The following is a 14,122-nucleotide window of genomic DNA, read 5'->3' on the forward strand; positions in this document are numbered from 1 at the left end:
GACACAGACATCTTATTTTTCCATGTTTCTTCTGGAGACTATGGAGAAGGGAATTGTGCCCAGGGCAGAGCTGGATGTAGTGAAAGGGCTAGAATCGGGGCCAGGCTTTCAGGCCAATAATCCAAGTAGTAAGGTAAGAAGGAAGAGAGCCAGGTGGCCTGTGGAAGCAGGAACCTCCATTTCCCCTGAGGAGAGGGAGCCTTAAAACCATATGATCTGTTTTAACAAAAATGCTTTTTATTGCTAATGAGCTTAGGAAATGCCTCCTAGTAATCCCTCCTAGCTCTCCAGGCCAGGTGTGAACTTAATGTCCTGTGAGGCTCAGCAAGTTGAAACTCACCCAGCTCACCTCTGCTTTGTTTTAGGCTCTAGAAATGAGCAAAGGGAGGCCTTTTGAAGGGTGTTGATCAACCTCTCCATAGCTGTTTACTTCAAGCCTTAGACTATCCGGGAGCTGGTAAATCCAGCAGCTGTGAGTTTGGATTAGGGGTGACCTAGCAGCTGGTGAGCGATTTAGCATCTTCAGGCTTCTGGTCCTTACTTGTAGAGTGCAGAATTCATTCAGTAAACTCATCGTGAATGTTTACCACATTTCATGCTCTATCCTAGGTGCCAAGGAGGCAAGGACACACAAGACAGACCTGTCCCCACGTTACATTTTGCCTATATTTCAGTGGTTGGGAGTAACGGTTGTCCACTTGGACGTGTGTCCCTCACTAGTAGGTGGGAAGGCAAGCTTCCCCCATGCTGGAGTCATGATCTCACCAGCCTGACCTAGCATTCATGCCAACTGGATCAGCTGTGCCTGACCCATCTGCGGGTCCTGAGGCCCGGGAGTGTGGGGAGCTGGGCGTGAAGTTTGCCAAGTGTCTCTAAATCTTTACATGTCCCAATTATTGTCCAGAGAATGAGACCTGTTTTGCCATGTTGCCATGATTGATGTAGATGCTCGTAATTAATACAGTAGAGATTCTTTTAAAGGAATTGGACAAGTATTACCAGCATTTTTTTTAAATCACATATATTCTCCATCACATCTTCCCCTGCTTGAGACTGAAGGGGAGCTCAGTGGCAAGACGCTCCTCCAGCAAGCAGGAGCCCTGAAGAAAAACATCTCATCCTGCCTCTTCCTGGATTAAAGCCTTTAACAGCTCCTCACTGGGCTCAGCTCAAAGTCCACTGCTGACCTTTCCTAGCATCTTGCGTCACCTCCACCCCCGTCCATCCGCCTGCTGGAACATGTAGTCTCTTCTGGGCCACGGCTGAGCACCCCAGGGCTCAGCCCTTCTGGCACCCACAGATCCAGAGAGGGCAGAGTGATCTGCCTGGCAGCCGTGCCAACCTGCTGAGAGAGGTGAGAGTCCTCCTCACCATCCCAGCGGCCCCCCTGGGTCCAGCATTCCTCGCCCAAGCCACCCTAGGCCTCCCTCCTCCTCTCCAAGCTGCTTGTCCAGGGCATCCACCCCGCTTCCCCAATGCCCTCCAAACATCGGAGCCAGTTTCTGAACTGATGTCATTTTTCCTTTCAAGGGTTTAAAAAATAAACAGTCCTGGGCTGGGGATGTGGCTCAAGAGGTAGTACGCTCGCCTGGCATGCGTGCGGCCTGGATTTGATCCTCAGCACCACATACAAATAAAGATGTTGTGTCCACGGAAAACTAAAAAATAAATATTAAAAAAAAAGTTCTCTCTCTTTAAAAATAAATAAATAAATAAATAAACAAACAAACAGTCCTAGAATTCACAGCACTGCTCCATACAGCACTGCTCTATGTTTCCCTGGACTGGCTTTCTTCATTGTTGTACAGAACCCAAAGTCCATAGGGCCCTCATGGCCAGAGCTTTCACGTGCTGTGCAGGTGAAGTATTCAGATCCCTGAGGAGAGTCCTAGAAAGATGGGGGAGGAGGAGATGTGACACATATTTTGACTTCTCTTTCCATCCTTAGAATCTTCCACAGAATGAAAAAGAAAAATGAGAAACAAGTCTACCTTTTAAAAGGTGAGGGGGAAAAGAACGACCGACCCTTCCATTTATTTAAATTATTAACATTGTGCTAACCAAAGAATATGCTTGGGCTGGGGTGGAGCTCTGCTCTGTGGTACAGTACTTGCCCAGAGTGTAAGGCCCTGGTGCAAGCCCTAGTGTGTGTGTAGTGTGTGTGTGTGTGTGCGCGCACACACACACATACAGTGCTGAACATATATGGATAGTTTAACTAGTAACAAAAATGGATACATCACCTATTATCCAGCTTTAGAAAAAATGAACTTAATTAGTGCTTTAGGAGGCTCCCGTGGGGGCCTCCTCAGTGTCCTGTGATAATCACTCTCTGGAATTGGAGCTAATCCTGCCCTCGTTTTCCTCCAGAGTCCGCTCTTGGAGTGCATGTTCCTGTGCAATGTTTCTAGGGCAGTTTCTGCATGCTGTATAAATGACATCACTGGGAACGTATTTTCGTGACTCACTTTTTCCACTCCTGTGTTTTAAGAGCTACCTGTGACTATGGTGGCAATGGCTTTCTCTGATGAGCTGTGTTCCTTTGTGTGACCTTGTGACATGGTATCCACCCACCTCCTGGTAGCCAGGCTTGTGTGTCACTCGCTGTTGGTTGTGATGACGGTGCTGCCCATTCCTGTACTGCCTCCAGTCCAAGGGGCAAGAAATAAGGGCACGCCTCAGCGGTTGTGGAGACAAGGCCCAGCTCAGCAAGGTGGCAATGCCAGATGGGCCTCCGTGGGGTGCTTGGGACTGTCCAGTCCCTGCTCCCGGCTGCAGTGGTGAGGGGTGCTGGGGGAGGCAGAGCCAAGGAACCAATCAGAAGGTGTTTTCTGGGCTGTGACCCCAATGACTGGTCACATCCTGAACACCAGGGGAATGACCCTTGATGGGAGAGAGTGCATTTGGTGATGAGAATTTGAAAGAAAAGATCAGTTTAAACTGTGTTCTGTCCTGGGTCAGTGGCCTCATTTTATGGTCTAACTTTATCTATCTATCTATCTATCTATCTATCTATCTATCTATCTATCTATCTATCTATCTATCTATCTTTCTATTTATTTATTGGTACTAGGGGTTGAACCCAGGGCCACCTCACTGAGCCACATCCACAGCCCTTTTTATTTTTTATTTTTATTTTGAGACAAGTTCTCATTAACTTGCTTAAGGCCTCATTTAGTGGCTGAGGCTGGCTTTAAATTGGCGATCCTCCTGCCTTGGCCTCTCAAGTAGCTGGGATGAGAGACATGCGTCACCGTGCCTGGTTCTAATATGACAGTTTGCAACTTTGATTACTTCTTTAAGAGCGATTTCTAGAATTGCTGGGCCAGAGGGGACACATGTTCCTGCCTTTGCCAACCTCTCTCTCAGGACTGTGTCTTCTATCTGGGCCCCGGTCTCTCGCCTGGTGAAGGTCCCTGAGCGTGCCACCCTGCTGTCACCTCTCCTGTCCTTGCTCATCTTCCACTGCCACGGCAGCTCCCTGGGGTTGGAAGATCTGGCTTCAGGATGCCCCCCACCATGAGCCGGGGAGCTTGTCTTTCCCTGCAGCTGCCAGTCTCTGTGGAGTCCTGGGCTCTCTTGGGCTCTTTGCCACTTTAGTTGGTCTCATCTTCTAGGTGGACTGTGACATGCTATTTAAAGACATGCAAAGCTCACCAACATTTCGTGTGTGGATGCCTCTCTGTGCGTGCTCTTCCTGAGCCGGGAACACCTCCTGCTCCTCATTCCTGTTCCTGTCAAGGTCCAGCTCCGTGTCACTTCTCTATGACCCTCGAGACACGCGGCTGCCTCGTTCCTCCTCCCACCATCTTCGCCACATCTTTACAAACTGTTTTTTTCTGGTCGTTTTGTAGCCAGTTTATTAGCAACACCTTCCTAAAAGCCATGACTCCTGAGCAGAAGCACTGTGCCTTCTTTGCCTGGATAAATCCCGGCCCCAGAAGAGCTTGTCATAGAAGGGCCAGCTGCCAAACTCCGCACTGGGCATCCCCTGCCTCAGATAGGAAGACTAGCAGCAGCCTGGTGTGCCAAATTCCCTGGTAGCTAGGTGTGTCCTGTGGTTGAGCTCAGGATGTTGAAATGCAGGTGGGACTTCCTGGAAGTCTCTTAGGATGGAAGGGAGATCCCCCAGGCTGTCCTTCCTTCTGACTAGAATGCTGACGTGAGTGCAGGAGCTTGGAAAGCCACGTGACAGTCAGAGGCCCCACTCCTGGTCCCCCTCCTTCCAGACTTCTTTTACCCTCAAAGGAGGCACAGCATGCTTAGCAGTTTATCTTTAGATAAACACAATGCTGCCAGGCTCAGTGCTTGCTGTGTCCATAGAGGGTGGAGTAGCCACAGAACCATGTGACTGCTGTCCCTGCTGACTCCCATCACACTTGAACAAAAGCCAGGGCTTCCCTGAAGCATTTGCTTGAGTCTTAGTCGATCTGTATATTTTTTATTGTTTTTAGATCTTATTAATTTTATAAAATTGACTCCCAATTTGTCTAAGAAGCAATAAATTGTTTAAAAAATCAACTTGCAATTTAAAGTGCAGATAATCAAGCAGAAGGCCTGAGGTTGGAGAGCAAGAATCACATCTAAAGACCAGAACTCGATGCCCTCCCTGGGCCACCCAGGCTTAGCTCCCTCAGCTTCTGCTTGGGGACTCAGGCCCGCCCGCAGCCGCCTCCCCACCAAAGGAAGCTGGGTTTTGGAAAATGGGTGTGGTGGCGGATCTGGGTAGGAAGGCTGGGCCCTGAAGGGGAAGAAGGTCCTCTGCTGAGGGCCCGTGGAATCCGAGAGTCTGCTGTCCAAAGAGGGCACATGACTGGCATCTGACATTCTTTCCATCCCAAGCAACAGAAGACACCTCTGCAGAGCTTAAGTGAAAAGGGGGAGTTTGTTGGAAGGCTGGTGGTGTTCCTGCGCCCAGGGAAGAGTTCTGGGCATGGTGTGCCGAGCCTTGTGTGGAGGGTGAGGACTGACCCTGCTCTGCCCCCACCATTGTCCCAGTGGGCTGAGTCCCTGGGGGACATGTCCTCTCACCCCAGGGACTGGCTGAGTTGTGCTATCCTTTGCCTGGTCACCTGGATGCCTCTGGCTAGCTCACTCGGGCTCCCCACACTCCCCAGGCTCCCCACACTCCCCTGGCTCCCCACAGGGGAGGCTCCCCACACTCCCAGGGGCAGGGAAGACCTCTCCAGGAGGTTCAGGGCTGCTCCCCGGGGCAGGCATCGTGAAGGGTCCCCACCCCCCCACCCCTACCGTGGCCTTCAGCCTGATCCCTTCTCATGGGCTGCTCTCTAAGCCTGTGACACAGGTGGCCTTGAGGGCTCAGTGGGCCATCTGGGACACACCTAGGAGTGGGGCACCAGGCATTCGCTGGTGCCCACTGGACACGCAGGGCTTGTCACTGGACTCACTGTTGAGTGCTCTGACTGGGCCCACGCTGTGGGAAGCCTTTGGTGTCACATTTACACATCCCACTCCCCATCCCACATGGTCAGATTTCCTGGAAAAGTGTCTTTCTGGCTCTGCCCAAAGGGGACACCATCTGGCTGCCCGAGTCTGGCTTCTGAGTGGAGAAAGAGAAGTTATCATCCTCTTAGCGTGAGAGTGGCCCTCCTGACACCCCCTGCTTCTGTCAGGATTCCTGAGCCCTCAGCTGTGACTCGTGTCTCCAGACAGAACACGGGCCCTCCTTTCCCCACACAAGCCTGGTGTCTTTGGCCCGGGCTAAGGAGGGGCAGCCACTCTCTAAAGGACTGTGGGGAGGGACCTGGGATCTAATTTCTCCTCCTCCTCCTCCTCCTTCTCCTTCTCTCTCTGTATCCCCAGGACTCACACTCCACCACTGAGCTACACCCCAGCTGTTCTTTATTTTGAAACAAGATCTTGATAAGTTGCTGAGGCTGGCCTAGAACTTGTGACCCTCCTGCCCAGCCCCCAAGTTGCTAGGATCACAGGTGTGCACCATTGCACCATTGCACCTGGCTAACTGCTTCTTAAATAGACGTTTAATCCGTTTTTCTGCTTTTAGGCCCACTTAAAAAATTTTTATTGGTGTATTGAATTATATAATGAGTGGGATTTGTTGAGACAGAGCCACACACGCACACCATGTGATCGGCCGCCTATTTCCTCACGCCTCCCTTCCCCTTCCCCATCTCTTTCCTCTCCTCTGTTGACCTCTCTTTGATTTTCACGAGGCCCACCCTCATCTTTCTTTCCCCTTTTCCTCTCTAGCTTCCGCATATGGGAGGAAAGCATGTGACCCTTGACCTTCTGAGTCCCACTTACTTCACCTAAGGTAATTGTCTCCAGTTCCATCCCTTTTCCTGCAAACTGCATAATTTGTCTCTTCTTTATGATTAAGGCAACAAGTCCACCCTTAACCTACTTCAGGTGGGTCCGGAACCTCTCACCCAGGCCTCTGTGGGGTCCTGGGGTCTGAACGGGTCGCTTCTTGCCTCTCCCCACAGCTGCTGAGGCTTGGTTTCCCAGCCTTCTCGCCTGCCCCTTGTCTCCAGCTGTGCTGGGACAGAACCCAAGGCCTGACGCATTGTATGCACACATTTTCCTTGTTCTTGTTCCTTTGCTCATTTATGGGTTGCATTTTGTTGTTGTTGTAGTTTTGTTTTTACTAATTACTTCTCATTTTAGTGGATCTCAGAGGGGAAATATGAATTGATTTCTGCTGTCTTTTTTTTTTTAAATCTGTTTACATTTTATGAAAAGAAATACATTTGACTTTCTTGAACTTGGATCCAAAAACCCTGAGGAAGTGACCCCTTGTCCAATTTGAGTCAGGTGTCCCCCAGTGGATTTTGGCAAGGAGAGTAGAGCTCTGTCCCAAGCAAGACCAAAGGTGCAGCCAGGCTTGGAGCCATGCTTAAGGAGCACGGCGGCTCCTGTGGCCAGGGAGAGGGGAAGGGCCATCTCTAGAAGTGGATGTCTGGAGCTGGGGATGTGGTTCAGTGCTAGAGCAACTGCCTAGCATGCTGGACACCCCAGGTTCAATCATTAGCACCAAAAGGAAAAAGCAGTGGGTTTGGGGTTTTGGAATAGATGGTCCCTTAGGATCTACTACAGCTAGAAATAGGAAGTTAAGATCTCAGGTTCTGATCCTAAGTCCAGGGCTCTTTCTGTTCTGCATATCTTACTGGTCAGTCATGAGGGCAGAGATGAGGGGGAGTCTCCTCAGTTTTTAGGCAGGAGCTGGAATGGATGTCCACAGAAGACTTCTGACTCTTGGTGCTACCGGATGGACAGTGAGGAGAAGTAGCTTCTCTGTCGCTCTATGTACAATCCTATTTGGAAATAGCATCAAGAGTCTAAACTGAAGATGGGTGTGATGGCGCACACCTCTAATCTCGGTGATTTTGGAGGCTGAGGCAGGAGGATTGCAAGTTCAAAGCCAGCCTCAGCAACTTAGCGAGGCCCTCTTTCTAAATTAAATATAAAAATGTGCTGGGGATGTGGCTCAGTGGTAAAACACCCCTGGGTCTAATTCCCAGTAGGAAAGAAAAAAAAAAGTCTAAAGTGAGATCTGTGAGACCCAAGCCCCTTGCCTTCCTGCTGGCATCCTGTCCCACCTCCATTGTGGGCCCTGTGGAGTGAAGGACAGGCTGGAGAATCTGGTCAGCCACCCTACCCAGGAATCTGTTTTGGCTGCAGGATGCACAGAGATGCTCCCCGTGGTCTGGCCCCTGACCTTCTCTTTTCTGTCTGCACAGGATCTGTGATCACGTCTGCATGGATGTCTCTCAACCCTCCATCCTGCCCACCTCCACGACAACCTCAATCCTACTGCCTAGGGACAATTCCATTCTATTGTCCCACAGAAGTCAGCCCCAAAGCTCAGTGCTCCAAAATGATCTCATCCCTCTTTCACCTCCTGGGCTTGAAGCCTGGGAATGATTTCAACTCTATATTCCCTTGGCTTAGGCACCCAGCCAATCAGGGGCACCCCCCCTGGATCTGGCAGGAGGTGGCCGTGGGCATCAGTCTGACAGATCAAGCAGAGCAAGCCTACCAGGAGCAGGCTGCTGTTGGCACAGAAGTTCACAAACCTCAGAACCGGCCTGTGTCGTAGGCCCCCAGAGGGTATGGGGAAACAAGATCAAGGCTGCACGAGATTCCTGGGCCCCAGTGGGTCTCAGGCACGAGAGAGCAGGGTAGGAAGCTGAGGGCCAGAGCAGGCCCAGGAGCTGGGCTGGTGGGCGCTTGAAGAACAGCGTGTGAGCCTCTGATTGGCTTCTTGGGATAAAGCTTGATTTCTGAAGCTAGGTGTGGTTACAAGTGCATGCCTGTAATCCCAGCAATTTGGGAGACTGCTGCAGGAGGATCACAAGGTCAAGGCCAGCCTTAGCAACAGCATAAAACCTTTGAGCAACTCAGTGAGACCCCTTACCAAAATAACAAATGAAATGGGCTAGGATGTAGATCCAGGATAAAGTACCCCTGGGTTCAATTCTCAGTACCAAAAACAAAACAAGAAAGCCAACTTGCTGAGGGTGGGGTAGCTGTCCGTGAGGAGGCCAGGCCTGTGTCTTCACCTGCCTACCAGGTATCAGACCTCTCCATTCCCCCGGAGCCTCTGGGGAGAGCCGTTGGCAGTCCCACCCCCAGCCAGGTGGTGCACTTGACATTTTTTTCCACGTTGGATTTTGTTTATTTTCAAACTCCTTTGACCCCATGGTGATCCTGAGAAATGGTCAGAGCCCTGTTTGAGAAAACTGGACCAAGAGAGGTTAAACTGACCACCTGGTCACCCACACATTACTCAAATGGTCCATCTGCGTCCCCAAGAGATGGTTAGAAACCCAGATCTCCAGCCCATCCCTGGCCCTGGAACCAGAGTTTACATCTCAGCGAGGGCTGGAAGAGCGGTGGGCATGTCGCGGCTGGCCTGGGTAGGAGTCTGTGTTGTGGACCGACAGGGCTGCACCCGCTTTGGTCAGCAGGTCTAACATGAACATCATGGTCACCTGTAGCTATGAGTGGAGCTGTTGGTGGGGAGTGGAGCTGAGAGAGCTGGGACCAGGCCGGAGAATGGGAAAGGGAACTAGGTTAAGGGGCAACTGTGAAGCTGCGCCCCGTGGCCACTGCTGTGACTCCCGGCATTGGGTGCCCTAGAGCTGATGACATGGGTGGGGGACACAATCAGGGAGGTGCTGGACCAGTCCAGGTCCAGGTGGGGCGGGACTCACCCCAGGGCTGACCTTGAGAGTGTCGAGATGGAGGGCCAGGCTGCTGCCCTGGCCAGTTCCCACCTGGCCTGAGCCCCAGCTTGGCCCCCTCCCTGCCGCCTGGGTTTCTGTGGTTACTGGTTACATGGCCTTAGGAACTAACCCAGGCTCCTCAAGCCCCCTCGCTGGTCAGCATTCGTTCCTGCTGAGCTGCAAGCTGGATGGAGCCGTGAGCAGTCCCATAGCTCTCCACCACATGGATTTCCACGTTCTAGAAGGAGAGGCAGCTAATTCACAACCAAGAAATGTGTGGTATTTCATTTTATTTATTTTAACTGACATGCAATGGTTATACACACTTATGGGGTACAGTGTGTTTCCACACGTCTGCAGTATGTAATGAGCAGATTGGGTCATGGTATTTTCGTCTCCTTTGTTCTTGCTATTTAAAAATATATAATAAATCATTGTTAACTACAGTCACCCAATTGTGCTATAAAACACTAGAAAGTATTCTTCCTAACCATCTTTGCATATCCAAGATGTGTGTGTGTGTGTGTGTGTGTGTGTGTGTGTGTGTGTGTGTGTCTCACTGGGGATTGAACCCAGGGGTGCTTTACCACTGAGCTACACTCAGCTCTTTTGACTTTTTATTTTGAGACATGGTCTCAGTAAGTTGCCCAGGCTGGCCGTGAAGTTGCAATCCTCCTGCCTCAGTCTCCCACAAGATGTTATATTTTTATATGTGTGTACACATACATGAGCATACACATTCATGTTTACATACATACACACATATATATGATGTGTCAGATAATAACTAAATGGTATCAAAAGCCAAGCACAATGCTGCATATCTGTAATCCTACTGACTTGGGAGGCTGAGGCAGGAGGATCACAAGTTCAACCCTAGCCTCAGCAGCTTAGCAAAACCCTATCTCAAAATGAAAAATAAAAAGAGCTGATGCTGGGCTGGGGATGTGGCTCAAGCGATAGTGTGCTCGCCTGGCATGCGTGCGGTTTGATCCTCAGTACCACATACAAACAAAGATGTTGTGTCCGCTGAAAACTGAAAAATAAATATTAAAATTCTTAAAAAAAAAAAAAAGAGCTGGTGCTGTAACTCAGGGGGAGAGCATCTCTGGACTCAATTTCCCAGTACCACAGAAATGAAAGAAAGAAAGGGAGGGAAAGCAGGAAGGTAAGTAGGTTGGGCTGGGGTGTGGCTCAGTGGGCGAGCACTTGCCTAGTGCACACGCGGCCCTGGTTCAATCTCCAGCACCGCAACAAACAAACGAAAACTGCACCCCAGAAGGAGAAATCTAGAAGGTGGCATGTGGAAGATTATCATCTTAAGGCAGTCTGGGGACACCTCAATGAGGAGGTGACATTTAAGCAGAGATCAGAGGGAAGAGACTCTCAGGCCAAAAGGACAGCATGCAAGAGCCAGAAGGCAGGGGTGGGCTCACAGAGTCTGAGCAGCAAGGAGAAGCCCAGGTGGCAGGAGCCACAGGAGGGAGCAGGAGAGGAGGCCAGGGAGGTGAAGGGAGATAGCCCGTGACCAGGATAGACACATGGGGTGACCGTGGACATACAGAATAAATGGATAACAAATCTGCTGATATTTGAGTGGATTTTGAGTAAAAACAACACTTTGCCATGCAGGGCAGCACCTGCCTGTAATCCCCAGCTCCAGACATCCACTTCTAGAGATGGCCCTACCCCTCTCCCTGGCCATAGGAGCCACCATGCCCGTTAAGCGTGGCTCCAAGCCTGGCTGCACCTTTGATCTTGCTTGGGACAGAGCTCTACTCCCCTTGCCAAAATCCACTGGGGGACACCTAACTCAAATTGGACAAGGGGTCACTTCCTCAGGATTTTTGGATCCAAGTTCAAGAAAATCAAATGTATTTCTTTTCATAAAACAGGGGCTGGGGATGTGGCTCAAGAGGTAGCGCGCTCACCTGGCATGCGTGCGACCCGGGTTCGATCCTCAGCACCACATACAAAGAAAGATGTTGTGTCCGCCAAAAACTAACTAACTAAATAAATAATTCTCTCTTTAAAAAAAAAATAAAATGTAAACAGATTTTTAAAAAAAAGACAGCAGAAATCAATTCATATTTCCCCTCTGAGATCCACTAAAATGAGAAGTAATTAGTAAAAACAAAACTACAACAATGCTTGGCGCAGTGGTGCATGCCTGTGATCGCAGCAGCTTGAGAGGATCACAAATTCTACACCAGCCTGAGCAACTTAGTCAAATCCTATTAAAAAAAAAAAATGCTGGAGATGTAACTCAATGGTAAAGTGTCCCTGTGTTCCCATCTTCAAAAAAAAAAAAAGAAAAGAAAGAAAGAAAACAAACCAGACACAACACTTCAAGGAAAAGCCCTGTTCTGAGTGACATTTGCTGAGCCAGGCAAGGCTGCAGGTGGAGCAGGTTCAGGAGACATAGGATTTGATTTTGGATGGCATATTGGCCAGGCCTGTGAGATGCCCAGGTGTAGGTGCTAAATAGGAAGTTGGGCGTCCAAGGCAGAGCTCCGGGCCAGGCCAGGGATGGAGCTATTTTCTTGGGAGTCGTCAGCACAGAGAGATGGCTCTTACAGCTGTGGATCTGGAAAAGGCCATCTTGGCATGAGCAGGATCTCAGTCCTGCAGGGACAGTCTGAGGTTCTGCAAGGTTTTGATCTCAGGAAGGTGAGCAACCAGAAAACTCTATGAAGAAGGAGGACCGAAGGCCATGTTGAGGAGTTCAGTATGCCTGAATCCTGTGGCTGTTGCTACTCTTCCTGACAGACTGGATCCAGGCCGCAGGAGGACAATTCTGTTAACACCTGTCAACAGCCACTCCAGATAAATGGAGTCACTACTGCTTTATGAAGGAGAGGCTGCCATTTTTAATGACCAGTAGCTGATCAGTTGAATGCAGAAGTCACTCCTGTCCCCCAAGCAGTTTTGTCTTGATTTCACACAGCTACCTGCCACAGTCTGGCTGGGCACAATTCACGAGCCACTTGTCAAGCAGGAATGAACATTATTTTTAGAGCACCCCGCACCACTGGAGCTCTCCAGGAATTCCCTCAGAGCCCAACTGCCACCACCGGCTCTTCAGGTGAGCCTCTCAACGGGAACTCTTCCCGCCCTTGATGGGGTCGCATGGGCGGAGCCAAAAGAGTCCCCCAATGAGCAGCTCCATGGTCTGAAAGGGCAGAGAAACAGCCCAATGAGCGTCACCGCAGAGGAGCCAATCAGCTGGAAGTTTGCTGGGGTCTCTTCCGCTGTGGCTCTCAACATCCACCTGTGGTGGAAGTCAGGAGGCAGCAGGGCAGTGGGTGGTGGGGAGCAGGGCTTGGTGGGAGAGCTAGGGCAGAATTCCCAGAATTCAACAGAGCTGCCATCTCTGGGGGAGCGTGTGAAGATCAGACGAGATCTGGGCCCATCAGGAGGTGAAGCTCTGGCAGATGAAGCAGGATGAGCAGCCAGGTGTTGAGCAAGTGAATTCTTTCCTGAGTGCACAGTTTTTTTGGTGGAGGACCCAGGTAGAGCTTGCACGTTCATGCTCTGTCCCCCATGACAGGTGTGCTCAGGAACCTCTCGCTTCCAGCCCCCCGACTTCTGCCTGCTCTCTCCAGAAGCACAGCCTGCCGAGCCGCTCAAGTCAGCAGCCCTCCCTCTGATTCATGAGCCTCTCTCCCAGGGTCCCTTGCCACTCTGAAGGCCCCACACAGACCAGCCATGACCACTGCGTCCTGGTCCCCAAAGTCAGTGAGAAGTCTCCTCCTGGTCCCCAGGCATCGCCAGTCAGGCACAGCTCATAGCCTCCGAAGACCCTGTCCCTACTCATGGTTTTCCTTGTGCCTAACCCTCCTGGGCACTGTGACTTTTAGAAAGAGACCTGCTTTGTTAGCCTCTATAGCAAAGATGGAACAGGAGGCCAGATGAGGCCTCACAGAGGTGGGTGAGGGTGAGGGGGGCGGGGTAGAGGAGCCACACACCTGCGTTTCTTGGAGGTTGTCTCTTTTTGCCACCCAGTTGTAATTTGCAACACTTGAGTTCACGGACAAGGAACACAATGTCTCTCCAGAGGATGATCCCACCCCAGGAGCTGGCCCACGGCCTTGGACTTCTGAACAGGAACTTGAACTGAGCCAAGTGTGCAGAATAGAACTAATGAGGCTCAGAGCCTTTGGGTCAGTGAGTTTGGTGGTTAGGGACACAGGTGCATCCAGCTAGAAGCCTCAGGGCTGGGAGGTGCCCTTGGCAGTACAAGACCCTCTCTCCCTCAATTCAGCCAGCATCACTGGGCCTCAGAGGCTGCCAGCTCATGGGGAATGGGGGCATAGAAGAGTCCTTGAACCTGTCCTTGAGATGTCCATAGATGAGTTGTGGTAAGATAGCCAAGAACTTAGGGGGTATGGTATGGGAACACTGCAAGTGCCCAGTGTGTGGCCTTGGGTCTCTTGATTCCTTAACTTATCTAAGAAAAGAGGGCAATGCCACCTGTCTTCACTTGTGCCTGGGTGTCCAGTAGAGCAATGGCGGGGAGGGAAAGGGGACAGAGAACTGGACCATGGACCCATGGTGGAAGAATTGACCTCTGCTTGTTTCTGGTACATTCTCAAGGAATGTCAAAGCAAAGGAGTTTGTCCTTCTCCTCCCCAAGCTTCCATTAAGCAGGCTATGGCCCAGCCGTAGCTGTGGGCCCAAATACCGAGTGATCGATTAAGCCCATGTCTGGGGAGGCACCACAGATTAGCACCTGGGGGCCCCTGGGGAGGGAACGGGGCAGCTGAGTGGTAGGTGTGGGCGAGACCCGCTTTCTGTGTCATACTCCTTTGTACTTTTAGACTGTGATACCATGTGGCTGGAACCTCTCACAGCAGCAAAAATGAGTCAGTGCTTCAGGGATGGTTCAAGCTCGGGGCAGAGCCAGAGAGGGG

The 14,122-nt window shown here is 50.9% G+C and overlaps 1 long non-coding RNA gene across 1 annotated transcript; it reads left to right on the forward strand.

Moving 5' to 3' along the window:
- The first annotated feature begins 1,890 nt into the window (after positions 1–1,890).
- LOC120885106 (uncharacterized) lies at positions 1,891–9,047 on the forward strand. Its single transcript, XR_005727626.2, has 3 exons — positions 1,891–2,001; positions 6,232–6,295; positions 7,722–9,047. It is a non-coding gene; the product is annotated as an uncharacterized LOC120885106 (long non-coding RNA).
- The last annotated feature ends 5,075 nt before the right edge of the window (positions 9,048–14,122 follow it).

The sequence above is a fragment of the Ictidomys tridecemlineatus genome, chromosome 12, assembly GCF_052094955.1.
Source record: "Ictidomys tridecemlineatus isolate mIctTri1 chromosome 12, mIctTri1.hap1, whole genome shotgun sequence".
Lineage (NCBI taxonomy): Eukaryota > Metazoa > Chordata > Mammalia > Rodentia > Sciuridae > Ictidomys > Ictidomys tridecemlineatus.